We start from the raw sequence: 19,320 nt of genomic DNA, 5'->3' as shown, positions 1-19,320 counted from the left end.
TACTGTAGTAGGCCTTTTGTGCCCCTTCATGTGATGTAATTTACCCCATTTCCTCTTCTCCAATTACAATCCCTTTTTCATCCCTTAATTATCTATGTATACATAAAGTTCCTTTGTCTCTGTATACACCTTTTAACTGCCCTGACAAAAATATATTTCTCAAGAGTTAAAAATATCATTCTCCCATGTAGGAATATAAACATTTTAACCTTTAAAAACAAGTGTTTTTTCCTTTCCTACCCAGTTTTTTATGCTTCTCTTGAGTCTTATATTTGAAAATCAAATTTTTTGTTCAGCTCTAGTCTTTTCATCAGAAATGATTGGAAGGACTTCTATAAATCTGGAGGAGAGAGTGAGGCTGATGACTTTATACAGCTCTACCTTATTTAAATCCAACTCAAGTGCAAGTCATGACATCACTCTTGGAAGATCGTTGGGAACCAAAGGTTGAACAACAACAACAACAACACACTGCACCACCAAGTTGCCCTTTAGAAATCTAGACATTAGTTATAATCTGAGAATTTCCCATAAAATACTCCTGATGATCCTCATAATAAACCAAAGAGTTGGTGATTTTGTGGATCCTATCTTAAGATCAGGCCACGTGAACCCAGGACTTTTTGCTAGTAGGCCACATTATTATGAAATAAGTTAATGAGAGGTTTTGACAACTGTCTTATACAGTTACAGAAATTTATGAGGTAATATTCTTGATATACTTCTTTTATTCCCTCCTTGGTACTGAACACAAGGTTTTGTTTTTGTTTTTTGGTGGGGAAAATAGTGGTGGGTAATGCTGTAGATCTCTCATGTTATCCCCAAGTGGGGAAACTGATCTCACCAAAGCAGAATGAAGCCTCACTTGTAACTCATTGTCTTAGAGAGTTGTTTGGGGTACTAAGTGTTGAAATGATTTGTGTTAGAACCTACATCTTCCTGACTTTTAAGGGTGGTCACTTGTCCTTTCTGCCACACTGCTTCTCGCATAGTAGGTGCTTAATGCATGTTTGCTAATCAGTTGGTTGAAACCCAAAGTGCCGGGGTTTGCACAATTTGAATTTCAAGTCCAAATATTGTGATTTACAGAAATCTCTTTGCACTTACAGTAATGCCAGTGCCATTATCTAGAATTAGCCAACTGCTCTCAGCTGCTTGGGTGTAAATAATTCCCTAACGTTTCACTCACTGCATAATGAGCTCCTTCTGGAAACACAAAAAGATGATCTAATCAAGAGCTAATAATTTAAAGCAAGACAGCAAACATTAGCTATGGAAAATGCAATGACATGTGAAATGTGATGCTAGGACAGCGTTAGCATGTTTCAAGCCCTGGGGCCTCCTGTTGGGGCAAACCCTTTGAGACTGAAACTTCCTGGCTCCTTTTTCTCAGCCCATAAGCCTGTACTCATCATCAACCTCTTTATTCCATTCACTTCCCTTTTTCCCCTTCTCAGTATCCCTTTTATCTTCTCTTTAAGCCATTTTTATTTCCTGTGTTCCACTGTATCCCAGTCCCCAGCTGCTGTGGAATTGGCTATAGAATCCCAACATCTCCCTTTTCCCGTTGCCTCTGAAATAGGCACACTGTTCTCATTTGAGGGAAAGTGATTGCTGCTAAACACCTCATGTAACAGAAAGTGATTTCAAGAAGCCTTAAATGCCTCCTGGAGTCAACCCAGCCCTTAGTTTTTACCTAGAATCTTATTTCTCCTCCTCCTTCTTTTGGGAATCAGTTCTGCCCCAGATCTTTATTCTGGATTATAGTCTTCCCTCCAAGAGTGAGGAGAAGGAGGTTCTTTTTCCCAGTGGTGATTGTGGGTAAAACCCTTTAAAGGAGCCTTAGGGAGTTCATTGAGATTGTGGCTTTGCCTTAATGTATTGTTTTGTACAATGAAGATAAAGAGAATTCTAGGTTGTCAGAGCTGGAAGAGGCTTTAAAAGCAGGGAATGTCAGATATGGAATTACCTTATAGACCATCATCCAACTTCCTTTTTACATAGGAGGAAACAAGGTCCAAAGCGGAGAAGGATTTACTAAAAGTCACAGGGCTAATTAGTGACATAGATAGTTTTGGGAAAGAAAGTCTCAATATGCCAGTATGTTTTGCCTTTTTTGTAACCCTGGGGCTCAGCACCGTGCCTGGCACATAGTAGGCACACTTAAAAATGTTGATTGAGTCTCCCTTTTCTCTCTTTCCCTGGGCTCCTATTTCCTAATGACTTTGAACCGTCTTTCCCAGATGCTAAAAAAGTGCCTGGTCCCAATGTCAGAAAGACTTTCCCAGGGACCAGTCTAAGGACTGGGACCTTCTCAGGCTGAATGTATGACTGTCAGGTAGTGGAACTGATTGTAAACATTTCAACGTGAGCATTTACACCTTGGAAATTGGCAAATGTCACAAATCAGGGTTTCATTTGTTGTTCTGTTAATTGTCTAATTTTAGAAAGTGATGGAGAAAACATTAGGAATGTAGATTAAACTTGAAAGTATGTCTTGTATACATCTGTTGAGCCAGTTAAACATCATCAGCACACTCCTGCTGCCAGGTGTGCTAGCCCCAATCAACCAGCCAAAGCCATGATTTTGGCAGCCTCTTTATCACAAAGAGAGGGAAAATTGGCAGGAATGGCGCCTCTCAACACATAATAATCAGGCAGATCCAAATACATATCCTCATTGTTTTGGGAATTGATCAGAATTAATCAAAACAGTTTGCTAGAACAGGTGAAGCTAAAGTGAGGTTGAAGATTGAGTCACTATATTCTGAACCCCTTGTACTTCCCAGGATGGGAAGGCTGGTGACATGTATTACATCTTCGATTCAGAATGGATTTCTCTCTCTGGGACTGTGGTAAATCACTACTAATGCAGGGCTGGTGCTGATGGGTGAAATTGGTAGATGAGGTCAGCAAAGCATGACCTCAGCTTTCTTGCTAGGTTTAGGCCCTCTGAGCACTCCCTGACGTGGGTCCCAAATGAGCCTTAGCATTCACAGTGTGCTGTTTCCTGGGGGGAGTCAGCAGGTTTCACACTTGGTGCTGAAACAGGCTATCATCAGCTCATGATACACAGCTCTTATGAGCTCTATGCTTAGTTAAACTTAATAATTTGGAGGAGTCCCTGTGGAGTTTGTTATTATCTTCCAAACACTGGATGAACATGAGCTAATTAATCCTCAACACATTCTTCAAAAGAAGCAAGTGAGGACCATTACCTCCCAACTTAATGAAAAATGTGATTATTGTACTGGGTTTTCCTCCTACCTCTCTGATTGCTCTTTCTAAGATTCCCTCTTTCCACTTGTTCTTTAAGGGCATTTCCAAAGGTTCAGTCTCTTACAATGCTACTCCTTGACTCTGGAGTCAGAGGGCTTGGGTTCAAATCTTGCCTCTACCATATGCTACCTGTGCAATGTTGTGAAAGTTGTATATTTTCTTTAGATTTCAGTTTCCTCAACTGTAAAATGAGTAGTTGAATTAGGTAGCTTCTGGATTCTCTTTTATTTCTATGTCTATGATCGAGTGACTCCCAAATTTATCCCCATCCCTGATTTCTCATCTGAGCTCTAGATTCACAACTTCAGCTATGTAGATGATTTTTAATGGATATTGCACTAATTAACAGCTCAAATTCAATTTAATTCCTTATATGTGTCTGTCACACTGAGTCACACAGAATCTCAGATTGGGAATATGCCTGAGAAACCATGTTGGTCAATCCAAACTGGAATGAGAATCTCCTCTATCACAGAGAGAGAAGTGGTCCTGGCCCTTCAACCTTGACTCATAGGTCTCACATGAAGGGAGACCTTCCCTTCTTCCCTTCCCTTCTTGGATGGCCCAAATTATTAGGAATTTTTTCCCTATTGCAGAATCTGCTGACTCCTTCTGGACTTGCTTTCTGGGCCTAAACAGAGCAAATTGGGTACCACATCCACATGAAATACTTTCAAATCCTTGAAAACAATTGCTATATTTTCCCTTCCCTCTGACCCTTCATCATCCTTGGACGTTCATCTCCTCTTCACTTCCTCTGAGTGTTCTATTATACCTTATCAATGTTTGTCCTAAAATATGGTGCCCTGAACAGAATACTATATATTTATAGATGTGGCTTGACTAGAAACTATAACAGCACTTCCACCTCCCTGATCTAAGAGTTAACATTGATTAGGTACTTTGTTTGCCAGGTGGGATAGACATATTACCTGCTTCAGTCCTTCCAGCAACCACATGAGTCAGATGATATTATCATCCCTATTTTCCAGATGAAGAAGCTAAAGCTCAGAGAGAAGCGATTCCCATAGAAAGCAAGTGTCTGAGGAAGGATTTGAATTCTGGTCTTCCTGACTCCAAGTCCAGATCTCCATATGCTGTGTCACCTAGTTGACTCATTAATCCTGAATACTTTGTCTAACACAAGATTATATTAGTTTTTTTGGTTGTAATACTGTACTTTTTTAAAATAGTATTTTATTTTTCCAAATACATGCAAAGATAGTTTTCAACATTAACCTTTACAAAACCATGTTGTCCAAAATTTTTTCACTCTCCCCTCCCACCTAAGACACCAAGCAATCTGATATAGATTAAACACGTATAACTCTTCTAAATGCATTTTCATATTCATCATGCTGCAGAAGAAAAATCAAATCAAAAGAAAAAACACGAGAAAGGAAAAAAAAAAACAAGCAAACATCAACAATAAGAAGGTAAAATTAATATGCTTTGATCCACATTCAGCCTCCATAGTTCTCTCTCTGGATGCAGATGGCACTTTCCATTACAAGTCTGTGGAATCACCTTGTTGGAATTGTTGAAAAGAGCCAAGCCCATCATAGTTGAATATCACATCTTGTTATTGTGTACAATGTTCTCTTGGTTCTGCTTACTTCACTTAGCATCAGTTCATGTAAATCTTTTCAGGCTATTCTGAACTCAGCCAGATCATCATTTCCTATAAAATAGTAATATTCCATTACATTCACATACCATAACTTATTCAGCCATTCCCCAGCTGATGGGCATCCACTCCATTTCTAGTTCCTTGCCAGCAATACTTTACAGTTGATTGATATTAAGCTTATAGGTCTATAAGCCTCCCCCTTTTTCTAGCCAAACAGCTCTCTAGTCACATCTCCTCCATCTTACACTTATGAAACTGATTTAAACATTTTTCTAAAATAATAGCTTTTTATTTTTCCCAAAATATGAAAAGATTGTTTTCAACATTCACCTTTGCAAAACCTTGTGTTCTAAATGTTTCTCCTTCCCTTTCCTCCTCCCCCCTCTCTTAGACAGCAAGCAATTCAGTATAAGTTAAACATGTACAATTCTTCTAAACAAATTTCCAAATTTGTCATGCTGCGCAAGAAAAAATCAGATCAAAAGGGAAAAAATAAAGCACAAGGAAGAAAAAACAAACCACCAAGCAAGCAAACAATAAAAACAACAAAAGATAAAAATACTGTGTTTTGATCCACATCCAGTCTCTATATAGTTTTCTCTGTGGATGCAGATGACTCTTTCCATCACAAGTCTATTGGAATTGATTTAAAAAAAAATTTACATGTAAGGCCTATATTTACTTCAATTAAATTTCATCTAATTAGATTCTACCTAATATTCTAGGCTGTCCAGATCTTTTATCATGCTAATGTCAACCCCATGTTTTAGGGAACCTTTCCAACTTTTGTCTCACTTGCAGATCTGATAAACCTTGCCTCTGGAACTTTTTTCAAGATATTGAAAGGGACAGCAAAGGGACAAGTGGACCTTAAACTAGCTCTCCATAAACCTTGTTTGAATAGAACTGAATCATTCAGTGTGGGGACACTGTGGGACCAGACATCTTTAGCTTTATCTTTATCCACTACGGCCATTTTCTGCCTTGTTTAACAGGGTTTTTGTCTTTTCATACGGGTGATAATATTCTATTATATCTACATACCACAATTTGCTCTGCTATTTCCCAATTAATAAATATCTCATTAGTTTCCATTTCTCTTCATTTAAAATAAAATCCTCTCTCTGGATCAGGAAGTTTGTTTTACTTTTGACTATTTCTTCCTTCTCTTATGCTTTTGAGTAGTATAGACCCTGTTTGGTCACATGGGACTCTCCCCTCCCAACTCTAGGAATTAGGACCCCCATGGATCTTTGGGAATTAGAGCACTGAATATTCAGAGTGTTCTATGATGTCACCATATAGAACGCTAGGGTCCTTACAGTCCCCAAACTTGAGACTCTTTCTGAGTGTTTCAATATCCAGCCTGATTGCTATTATTCCTGGTCATTTCCAAGATCACTGCTGTGATTTTCCAACTACCCTGCAGTTTTCTCAGGAAGATCTTCCTTCTTGTTGTCTCTGGATACAGAGCCTTTCTGACCTATCTCTTTTCTTTCTGAGAAGCTTCTGACTTGTTTTCCTAAGTAGAACTGGTTTTCCTGACAACCCCCCTTTCCTGCTTTTGGCTGACTTTTTGTGCATTTCTTACATTTTGTACACAAAATTTCATTAGATTTCTTGATTACGATTTAGTTTGTTGATATTTTTAGGCTGTTGCTGCAATAGATCTGAAAGAACTCCTTTTGTTAAAGAAACTATATTAGCAAGAAGTCTCTTCTTCCTTGCCATAAATCAGGGGTTAATCCCACCAGAATGCCCCACTTTCCCATGGCCACAGGAGATAAACCACATCTTTCCTGGATTATTGTGTGAGGCATTTGCCCAGAGAAAATACCCACAGGCAGAAAAGACCTAAATCTATCATTGGACACCAAAGGAACAACTCAGGATATTGGGTCCTGTATGAACTTTCTCATCTATCCACTACATAGAGCTATCTCTGCAATAAAGGCCTAGTGAAACTGGGGAAGGATCAGTTAGTATCACTAGCCTTCCCCTTTTCTATGTTACCTGAGGGCAACTCTTCTGTCTTCTGGTAGGGGAAGTCATTGATCATCAGACCAAAACTACAGCTGTGAATTGTAGGGGATGGAAAAGGAGGATGGTTTTCAATTTCATAAGGCTGTAGATTTAGAACTGGAAAAGACCATCTAGCCCAGGGATTATTAACCTCTTTTTTTTTTTGTCTTGGATCCAAGGATGAGTGTTTAATAAGTAGTTCTCTGATTATACTCATGACACATTTTAAAGTTTCATCTGCATTATTCACCTTTCCTCCATCACGTAAATCTAAACAACCAACATGATTATAAATCAAGTCCTGATTTGTAGAGTTTGTATATATCCAAAGTGGAAATGCTCACACTGAAAATTTTAAAATTGGTTTTCTAGAGCTTGTTTGAGCTCCCTCCAGCTTAATAACCTCTTTGGCAGTCCAGTGAAGTCTATGGACCCTTCTCAAAATAACGACTTTAATTGCACAGAGTAAAATACATAGGCTTATAAAAGAAACCAATTATTTTGAAATAAAGACCTATTTTTCCTACTCAAGTTCATGGATCCCCAAATCTATTGATAGATCCCAGATTAAAAACCCTCATTTTGCAGATGGAGACAGGTTTAGGATTAAGGTCACACAGGTGATAAATGGTAGAGGTAAGACTCAGTCCTGTGTCTCTAAATCCATTGCCTTTTTTTTATGACTTCACCCTAGAACTCACAATCTTGCTGACTTTTTGCTGTAGGATCCTATGGTTTGACCTGCCAAGGGATTTGAGAGAGATGCTTTTCCATGTTTGTTTCACTGTGGGTTTGCAGCTCTGCTGGTCCTCTATTCAAAGCCTTCCTGATAATGCAGTACAAAGTGTCAGAGGGCAAATATTCATCCTTTGACTAAAATAGACCAAACTGCTTGATTCAATCAGTGCTTCTGGCATAGTTAACAGACTGTGCACTTGTTTTTTATGCACTGAAGTACCTTGATAATTAAGCCAATTCAAAGGCATCACGATTCCTTATTTAAAAGGACAGAAAAATGATATGTGTGATACTTGATCACATTGTTGAAAACATAAGCATTGTACAAATTAGGTGGAAAGTAGTGAAGAAAAGAAGTGTTGAAGCCACAGGTATATTTTAAAATGCAAATTTTGGTCACAAAATAGATTTGTAGATTCAGAGTTAGAAAGAGCCTTAGAAATCATCCAGTTTATAGATGAGTAATCTGAGGCCCTAAGAGAAGAAAAGGACTTCCCATAGTGATACAGCAAATAGGTGAAAAATCCAGGATCAGAACTTAGATTTTTCAGTATCCTTTGTCCTGACACTGTCTCCCCACCTCTTCTTTTATACATTATTCCTCAGGTACCACTGTCCATGGTAGTGTACCTAAAAAGTGGAGATATTTTTCCTTTAAAGACAATACAAAAGCCTTATCTGACAGAGGTAAACCTAAAGAAACATTTTATCTTCTGATATTCTGTTCAATATTAAGGTTGTTCCTTTCCCCCAGAATAGAAGGTAAAGTAACATGATGTCATGTTTGGATTAAGAATCGGGAGCGTGGGTCTGCATCCCAGCTTTGTAATTGCTTGATGGGGTGACCTTGAGAATTTAGGCATGTTACCTCCTTATACTGGGTCTCATCTACCTCTGCCATCATTGTTGGTGAGGAAAATACCTTTGCATTATGGCTAACTCAGTGTGGTCTGGGCCTTGGTGCCTGTATTTAGATATTTAGATATGTATATTGCACAAGGATCTAGGCACTTCTTATAATATTCGCCCTTGCTATAAGACATGGGACAATTTCCCCAAGATTCAGAATTAATTAATGTTCCAAATACCAGGCCAAAGATACAAATGAACATTGAGATTTCTTTAGGGTTGGCTTGGCATGAGCAGCCTAATTGGGTATATGTGAAGGAGCAATGAATTTAGTTATGCTACGTTGGTAGAGAGAAATATGTTTTATAATTGTGATAATATTGTCCTGGTTCTCCTTCTCAGAAGGCCTTCCCTGGCCTTCTTTTATTCTTGCCACACTCTGAGCATTCTTTTATTCTAACAGGGTCCTCACCACTTAAATAAATAGTTATTTCATCTTCTACGGTACAGTGCACAGAATGCTAATTTTAGTGTCAAAGGACCTGAATTCAAACCCTGACTTTGTCATTTACTACTTGTATGACTTTAGGAGACATTTAGCTTCTTGGGGTCTGTTTCCTCATCTGTCAGTGAGGGGGTCCTTAAACTTTTTTTCATTAATGACCCCTTTTAATTGATTCTGGCTATATAGATATATAAAAAAGGTATAGAAATCAAATATTTCCTTATAATAAATTATCTTTTTGTGACCCTTACATTCAGTTATAAGACCCCATGTAGGGTCACAACCCACAATTAAAGAAATTGGGAAATAGATGACCTTTAAGTTCCCTTCTAGCTTTAAATCAATGATCCTATGATCTTATATCAATTATGCCATGAAGGTCATACAACATTATGTATGTAAGGAGGACATAGTGGCAAACCTTAATTTGCTCATTTATAAAATGAATCAGAGTAGCTGCAGTTTGATGTCCATTCCTGTTCCTTTGATCCTATGATCTTTCGGCAGAAGCGCAGGGAGGAAGGACCAAGACATGATATTCTTTTTTTTTTTTAAAATTTTAATAGCTTTTTATTTATAAGTTATATGCATGGGTAATTTTACATCATTGACAATGGCCAAACCTTTTGTTCCAATTTTTCCCCTCCTTCCCCCTATCCCCTCCCTTAGATGGCAGGATGACCAATACATGTTAAATATATTAAAGTATAAATTAAATACAAAATAAATATACAAGACATGATATTCTTAAGAAGGATAAAACTACCAGGATGAAAATTAAAGAATTCAGTCATTACCCAGTGGCTTGTGTTTACTTGCAAACATCTGGGTTCTTCCATTGAGCACAGCTCATGTTACCTGTATAAACTCCACAAGCTCAAAGTTTTTCCTTTTAAGATGAGCCTAGTTCCAATAGCATCCAGGACAGGGTTTGGTCATTAACAAACTCCAGCATGGACCTTAAGCCACTGCACTGGAGATACAGTAAAAGCTACTTTCCTGCAGCTTTTGGCTCTGCCCTCTTTCCCCATGAGCAAATACGGCACCTGCTAAGAGCCACTATGTCATCATTTACTGCAAAGCACAGACAGAGAAAGGAGTGCTCTCCTCTTAGGGGCCAGCTCCCCTCCTAGTGGTAAGCAGACAGCAACATAATGACCAGCTAGTGTGAAACTGCTCAAATTGCCTCATAAATAACTCTTAATGTACAGAGAGCGAGGAGGAGCAATAGCTCATGGAGAAATGACTCCCTGCCATTATAGCGTATTAAACCTCGGCTAACGGGGAGATCTCCATAGGGGATTCATTAACCACTATAGGCTTCCTAGCATTGTTACCATGGGTCCCCGAGATGCTTTGCCGGTTACCTCTTACTAATACATTGGAGGTGATGCACTTCAGAGCGGGACCAACAGAAGCGCTAATGGACTGGGGAAGAGGCTTTTACAAAAGAGCCAGGGTTGTAAGCTTTGGGCTTGCAGTCAGGCAGAGAGATAAGAGTCTTGACTTTGGAATCAGAAGCCCCGGATTCAAGGTCTGACTCTTATCATTTTTATCCCAATGTCACACTGGGTAAATCATTCTACTCCTTTCAGCCTCAGTGATTTTATTTGTAAAAACAGGAATAACAATATTTATATTACTTCTGCCCAGGTTGTGGCAAGGAAAATGTTTTGTAAACTTTAAAGTAGTATAATGTGAAATATGAGTTTTGTTTATCCTCTAAATATTATTATTTCTTCTTCTCTGCTGACTCATTGTCATAGGGAAGTAAAGACACTGGCCTTTTAAAGACTCTTCCAGAGGAGTGTGACTACTTAGCAAGTCCTTCCAAGCTATGAAGGACTTGGATGTGGGCCCAGTGATGGGCCATCTGAGGACTAGTCTAGCTAAGTTCAGAAAGCTTCATCACCAAGTTTTCTGCATGATGATGGATTTTTTTAGCCATAAAAACTCTAAAACCATTGTCAATATAATCTACATCTGGAACCGACTTAAGAGGCAACACGGCCTAATGGAAAGATTGCTGGGTTTGGAGCTGGGTTCTTCTTTGCCATATAGTACTGTGGGACCTTGAGCAAATTATTTAATCTTTCTGAGCCTCTTTAATCCTGCTGAGTTTCTTCACTTGTAAAAAATACTTGGTTGATCTTTAAGGATCCTTTCTATGATCTTATGAGTACTCTCAGATCTTTGGAGAATTAAAATGTAAATATTGTAATTTTTTGTTATTCTTCAATAGTTATGGCCTCCAGAGGTATCCAGGGACAGGAACAAGAATATTTCAAGCTATTTGTGTTTGATTTGGTCAGAATCTATCCTGATCTACATGCTGGCCAAAATGACCCTGAGAACCATGAGCCTAAAACACCCTTGGAGTCTGTATAGTTGTGAATATGACTAATGCTAGTGTCCCATTATCCTTCCTAGGTACTCTGGGAGAATCTGGAAAGAAACAACTTTTATTCTGTTCCAAATTGCAGGATCAGACAGGGTTGAATTGTCTTCTGCAAATGGATATCCTTGGTGAGAGGGAAGTGGAGGTGGGAGAGGGAAATGATGGTGGAAGGGAAAGGATGAGGTACTGTGGTTTCTGAAACCTTAAAAGCTATTCATATCTAGCATTACAAATACTGCCTTCAGCAAAGCCCACATTCATTTGCTTTCATGCAGGAATAGCTTCTGTTTGTCTTGCTTCTTAAAGGGTGAGTTTTCAAAGCACTTTACCACTGACTTTATTCCCATTAATCCCTTTCCTAGTCTTGTGAAAGGGCAAGGTCTCATTACTCCTAAAGAGAAGGAGATGATGTGACCAGAAGAACAAGAATTTCAATTAGAGATGTGGGAAAACATGTTTCTCCCTCACAGATAATCCAGATGAACACTATACAGAGACAAATGTCACTATGTCCTCCTGCCTGTAGTTCCTTTCCCTCCATTCCTGGAGGACTGGGACTTGCCTATTAAGATGAGCTCTCTTGTGACCCTTAACAGATCAGAAATAGTCATTGGACACATGGTGGGCTCTGGGGTGATGTAGTTTATTGTATGGGCCCTTGACCCTAGAGGCTGTTTCTCTCCTATATGGAAACCTGTTAGCTGCGTTTTGTGAGCCTGATTTTTCCACCTTGTGCTGGGGAATTAGCATTACCCTGATGTAAGACACTCAGCATGACAGAACATTAGAACTAAAAGACATCCCAGGGGTCATTCTCATTTTATAGCTAGTGAAACGAAGACCCAGGAAAGTAAAGCAACAGCCCAGTCACACAGTGATTTAAAGGGAGAAACAAATCTAGAATTTAGATTTCCTGACTTGCCACCCAGAGTTTCCCCCTCTCCCCACTCTTATCATTTAAAAAAAAGGGTGAATAATATTTTGAGCTTGAGCTTTGTTTTGTTTCTGTTGCTATGAGATCTTTAGTGGCACGAAGTGGCTTTTGAAATGTCTGTATCATAATTAAATGTTATCAGTTCAATTTTGAATGCAAAAAGAAAATATTCCCAACAAATCATCTATTTTTCTTTCAAGTCTGGCACACTCAAAACATGGGGACAATTGAAAATATGAGAGATGTGGAGCTTATTGTCTTTCCACAACAGCAGAATCAGAAAATTGGCATAGCCCACATATACATATATAGATCTATTCAAACACCTCGAGCAACTCTTGGTTTAATCCCATTTGCAAACTACAAGCTTTTTCACTGACATTATCTCACCGGGCACTCATAACCCCTCTAAAAGATAAGCAGCTTTTCTTCATTTTCCCTCTAATATTACAGTCAAAGACCTGGAGAGATTAAGTGACTTGGCTAAAGTCACACATAGCCTGATAGGGGCAGAGCCAGCCCAAACTATTGTCTCTTGACTCCCTGTCTAGTGTTTTTGCCTCCCCAGAAAAATTTAAAGCAAAAGAGTGGTGGATCCAGGCAGTTTGGCTGTAGATAATCAGTGGAGAACTGATCTGCAGGTAGGTGGTCAGTGTCACCGAAATCCAGCAGTAGTTACATGCTAACTTTATATCCAGGAGCAGGTGAGGAGAGTAGGAGAGCTTTGGACTCACAACATTTTATATGCGGTGACATTTTACAAATGCTGATAAAAACAAAGACAGAATTTTTCTAGCCAGGGAAACTGGGGTATAAAATTGAGCACTAGGACAGGGTCTGAGGTGGGATGAGGAGTTGGTGGAAAGCATGACACGAATTCTATTGAAACTACTTAAGATGTCAGTGTCTTAGTTTCAAAGGATAAAGAAAGGTTGTTTTCTAGAACAAAGTTTTTTAAATTGTGGGTTGCAACCCCATATGGGGCATCACAACTGAATATGGGGGTCATGAAAAATTTGACAACAGTAAAAAGGTTTCTGAATGCTCTTCAGTCTGCAGAATCAAATATTCCACCATGATTTAGTTCTTTATATAAAAATAAATAAGCATATCCATCTCATTAGTATGCAAATTTGTTTCCATCTTTTAAAAATGGTAAAATTACATGTATACTAAAGAATTGTCTTCAATTTCTTTATTATCAGTGAATATTTGATTCGTATGTATATTTTAGAAACTTCTATATCCAGAGTTGCATAAAAAATTTCTCAGGTGAAAAGGGGTTGCAAGTGAAAAAAGTTTGAGAGAGAGAGAGAAAGAGAAAGAAAGAGAGACACAGAGAAAGAGAGAAAGAGAAAGAAAGAGAGACACAGAGAGACACACAGAGAGAGACAGAGAGAAAGAGAGAGGGAAATGAAGAGAAAGAGAGAGAAACAGAGAGAGAAAGAGAGAAAAACAGAGAGAGATTGAGAGAGAAACAGAGAGAAAGAGAGAGAGAGAGAGAGAGAGAGAGAGAGAGAGAGAGAGAAGGAGAGAGGAAGGAGAAGGGAGAGAGGAAGGAGAAGGGAGAGAGAAAGAAGTAGGAGAAAAGGGAGGGGAAGGGGAAAGAGGAGGGGAAGAGAGGGAAAAGAAGAGGAAGAAAGAGAGAGAAGGAGAGAAAGGGAGAAGGAGAGAGAAGGAGAGGGAGAAAGAGAAGAAGAGAAGACTGGAGTCTGGAAACTTATTCCTTGCAGGTTGGGGCAATGATGACATGCTGGATGCAGATTCCAGCCTGAAATTCAACTCCTGGCTTCTCATAGCTCATTCTCCTAACCTTTGAAGTCCCCAAAGTTGGAGACTTTATTCATCTTGAGCAGAAAAGAACAAATGAACAGATCTGGAGTCAACAAGACCCCAGTTGAAATCTTGCTTCAGACACTTGTTAGCAGTGTGACCTTGGGTAAGCCAATTAACTTCTTTCAACTTCAGTTGCTATGTTAATATGAGAGATTATTAAAAGTTTGACCAAATCCTGTTTCTTGGGACAACATGGCTCAGGGAAGGAAGACCTGTTCCACAAGATCTCTCACTGAATGTTATGAACAGAAGTGTTACCAACGTCTCTCAGATGCATTTGCTTCATTTGAAGCAGAGACTATAACCACAGCTTCTTCCTTTTTGAATGACTGAGTACGATCAGAAATCCTCCTCTCTACCATGTGATCAGCTGACCAGACCAGTTATAGAACATCTACTATGGAACACAGGCTACTCCCTAACTCCTCTGTGTAGAGGAGTTGTACCAGCTGAGCAAGCTAATGGGGCCTTTGCATGCAGTAGAAAAATAAATGCAAAAAAAATTAATTTATTAAGCACTTATTACATGAAGGCATGATGCTGTTCTGAATCACAATTAAGATATAGTTATAAAAGAGACCCAGATCTTGCCCCCAAGGAGCTGATATTCTAATAAAGCAAGACAAAGAACAGAAAGTACTGATGGTGGCCAGGAAAGGGAGTTTTGATCTGGAGAATGAGAGGGATACAAAAGTATGATTTATAGGGAAGTCATTGATGCAATTTTTGCAGAAATAATGGTACTTAATTTTATTACAGTTCTCAGAGCAAGAGATGGAAAACAGGGAAGGGACGTATACTCGGATAGGCAGATGACAGGATGGCCTGACTATACATCAGGAAGGAATATGAAGGGGAAGCATGATATGGGGTTTGAGGCCAGCTACATAGAATGGGCTAGCTTGTATTCACTCAGTCACCAATCAAGATGATTGGCAATAATTCAGAAAAAAGGAGTTAACTTCTCCAAGGACTAAGGCAGTGGTCCTCAAACTTTTGTTCTCAATATCTTTATCCTATTAAAAATGATTGAGAATCTGTCCAAAGAGTTTTTGTTTATGTGGTTTATAGTTATAGATATTGATCACATTAAAAATAAAAAGTAATTATGAATTTGTAGACTTTCTGAAAGGATTTCAGAGATTCCCAGGATGCTCTGGACCAGACTTTGAGAACCACTGGACTAAGGACTTGGATTCTGAAAGATTTAGGTAGAAATATATAAGCTATGGAGCCAGACAGTGTGCAAATAAGTAGACTTTTGGAGGAACCTGATAGCTGGTGGGGAAGTGGGGGATGTTACAAATTACTTTTCTGGGGTTGAATTGATCTCAGGGCCTGGGGCTGGACTGAATCTGTGAGACTGGGCTTCTATTTCCTGGACAGGAGGATATAGGGGTATCAGTGTACATATGAAATAGAGTAAGGAGGACGTCCTAGGATCAGGCTATTATGATTGAGTGAGGAACTTTCCTGCCACACCTATAACTATGTCCATTCCCTGGACTGTCTAAACCTATACAAAATCACAGAAAACACTTTTCCCATCTGAATAAAACCTTGAAAGAGATGAAGGAGCAATGAATTATTTTGAATGAGTGATGGTACTGTTGAGCTGGGAGGTTTATAATGGGTGAGAGAAACAGCAGGGGACATGAGCTAATGTCAGATAACTGAAATTGTGGGTAATTGGAGTTTGCTAATTGAGGTCTGATTGTGCCAGACTTCTGTGGCAATGCCTTTGGGACCATTTGTAACTCTGGCTGTCAGCTCCTCAGGCATCTTCTTCCCTCTGTTACATACAGGCCATTTAGGGAATATTTTTCCATTGAGCTTTCTGGCCTTTTTATATTGTTGGCTCGACTCAGATTCTAGATAAACCCTCTCTCTTTCTCAGATTCCTGCCAGAGGTAATATATGTCTCTTTGCTACTCTTATAGACTGTAAAGGGGCTGCAGTTTGCAAGTGAGCCCAACAGTTTATTTTGCTTTATGTCTCCTGCCAGGGGCAAATTTGATCTTCCAGCTCCAATGGGACCCATTGGGCACTAACCCATGGCATCAACCTAATCTTACATCTTGTGGCAAAGCACATAGAATCATTTTGATAGCAAACATCTCTTTCATAAAGTCTCAAAATACTATTTTCTCAGTAATTGTTGCTAGCATGATGCTGACAATATAGGAACATGGACTTGGTAGAGCTGATACAGTGGTATGTGAATTACTCGGTAGAAACAGTAATTTTGATATGCTTCAATTTGTGAGAGCAGTGGTATGTGTGCTTCTGCTGACACTAGGATGACTCGGAAGAGCTGAACTTCACCAGATGAAACCAGGTTGAAACTAGCTTTCCTGACCTTAGGTAAATTTTCTTTCAATTGTGTATTTGATTCAATGCCAAATACATATTAAGTTACCCTCTGATGTAGTGTTTTTAATTGTGTTTTTTAAGAGTAGATATAATTCTAAGGAAATATATAAAAATTATAGCTTGTAAAGAGCACACTTCAATGACTAATAGAGATATATTGTGGGTATGGGGAAATCCAGTTTTCAGGCTCCCAGTGAAAAAAGATCAGTTGTACTGAAGAACAAAAAAAATTATAGGTGAAAATAAAAATGCTAAGAACTAGCAAAGTGTTGCTGCAAAAAAACCCAAAAAACAAAAACCCAAACCATCCTATTTGAATGTCAGCAAATAAACAAAGACGTTTAGAATAAAGGAGCCACTGAAGGGGTAGCTCTTCATTTCTGTAAAGTATGTATAGGACTTATTATAATTGCAAGAACAGCAAGAAGATAGGGAAAAAACCTAACCACCAAATAGCAACAGCAGCTAAACATTGCTATGAAAAAAGTGTTTGTCATAGACAAGCTTTAGAAAGACTAAAATTATTCTGAGAGAAAAAAAAGATAATTTTTACTGATGAAACTTCTTAATTCAAGGCTATACTAAAATTATTGTCAGAAGTCTAAATGAGTTTATTAATCTTCCTTAGTTAGTCAAGAAGCACTTATGCATTTAACTATGTGCTAACTACTTTCTAAGTTTAAGGATACAAAGAAAAGCAAAAACAGTCCCTATCCTCAAGGAGATATGTAACAACCTATTATATAAAAACAACTTTGTAAGATCAACACATATCAAGAGAAATTGGGGAGGAATCTTAGAGGGAAGGCACTACTTTAGTATTAGTAAGGGGAATTGGTAAGGGTTTCTGGTAGAAGGGGAGATTTTAGCTGAGATAAGAAGGAAATCAGGGAATCTAGGAGTCAGAGATGAGGAGAGAGAATTTTTCAGGTATGAGGAATAACCAGTAAAAAAGAAAGGATTTGGGAGATGGAATGGAGTGTCTTAAGTGAGGAACAGTAAAGAGGCCAGTGTCACTGGGGCTCAGAGTATATGGAAAGGAGTAAAGTATAAGAGAACTGGAATGGTAGAAGGGGGCCATGTTATGAGAGATATTTTTATATTTTATTCTAGAGATAATAAGTCACTGGAGCTTATTGAACAATCAGGTGACATGATCAGATCTGCACTTTAGGATCATTCTGATAGTTCATGAGTGTTAATGAGATCAGCAAGCAAACAATATATAGCTATAGAGAGGGGGGAAAGAAGGGTACAGGACAGAGTTTGGAGAAGACACCTGCTGTGAGCAGATATCCACTAAATCAGGGCTTCCTACACTTTTTCCACTTATGACCTCTTTTTACCAGAGAAATTTTTATGGGATCTGGGATAATATGGGTATATAAAACAAGCATACAAATTAAATATTTGCTGATAATACATCTTAATTTTGCAAGGCCTCCATTCTAGGAAGTTGAGAAGGAGAGGTCAAATGGATAAGAGATCAATGTAATAAAAACATAGTGAAGAGAGTATTGAAGAGAATGATGTACTGGGTCAAATGCTGCAGAGATCAAGAAGGATGAAAACTGAGAAAGACCACTGGGCAGTTAAGAGATCATTGATAATCTTAGAGAGAGCAATTTCAGTATAATGTGGTTAGAAGCTAGATTGCAAAGATTATAAAATAACCACCCAAAACATATTTTGCATATTATTTTTTGTATTGCCAATGGTCCTGGAAGCCCAGCCCTGGCCATATTCCTCCACCACCCCCCATAGAGAAAATTATAAACTCTGACAAATATCTCATCAATTTAATAAACATTTATTAAGTACCTACTGTGTATCAGACATTGTACTAAATTCTGGGGATACAAAGGATGGCAAAAATGAGCCCTGTTTTTCAGGACCTCACATTTTAATGAGAAACAACATGCAAACCACTATGCAAAACAAGATATAGACCGATAAATTAGAGATAATCTCAGAGGAAAGTCATTAAGGTTAAGGAGGATAAGAGAACAAGAGATCAAGATGAGGAGGGAGAGAATTCTAGGCAAGGGGGACAGACAACCAATGAGAATGCCTAAGAGAGAATTATTCTAGAATGTCAGAAATTCCCAAATGGCAAGGGGAATATACCATGTCATATGCCACAAAAGGTTAAGAATTTTACACAAGACACTGAGATATAAATATGTTTTTTTTAAAGTACACACAAAGATAATTTTCAATGTTCCCCTTTGCCAAACCTTGTGTTCCAAATTTTTCTCCATTACTCCCCAGACAGAAAGTAATCTAATATAGGTTAAACATGTACGAATCTTCTAAATATATTTCTACATTTGTCCTGTTGTGTGAGAAAAATCAGATCAAAAGGGAAAAAATATGAAAAAGAAAAACAACAAAGGTAAAAAACACTCTACTGTTGTTATCCATATTCAGTTTCCATAATTCTTTCTGGAAGTGGATGACTCTTTACATTACAAATCTATTGGAATTTATTAAAGCTTGGACTGATCACCCTGGTTTTATATGCTTTTCCTGAGAATTCTCGTGTCATAAATGGATGCAATTTTGGTACTTTGGTGTTTGGTCTGCCACACACACATATAGGCTTCTCTCTCTATGTATAGCTATATACACATTTACCTAGATAATACACATATTATTAATTTATAACATACACATATAACATGTATACACATAAAATATATATAACATGTATAATGACATATACACACACACACTTTTAAAGTGTATGCTATGTG

Source organism: Antechinus flavipes, chromosome 2 (genome assembly GCF_016432865.1).
Source record: "Antechinus flavipes isolate AdamAnt ecotype Samford, QLD, Australia chromosome 2, AdamAnt_v2, whole genome shotgun sequence".
Taxonomy (NCBI): domain Eukaryota; kingdom Metazoa; phylum Chordata; class Mammalia; order Dasyuromorphia; family Dasyuridae; genus Antechinus; species Antechinus flavipes.
This window is presented reverse-complemented; position numbering follows the sequence as displayed.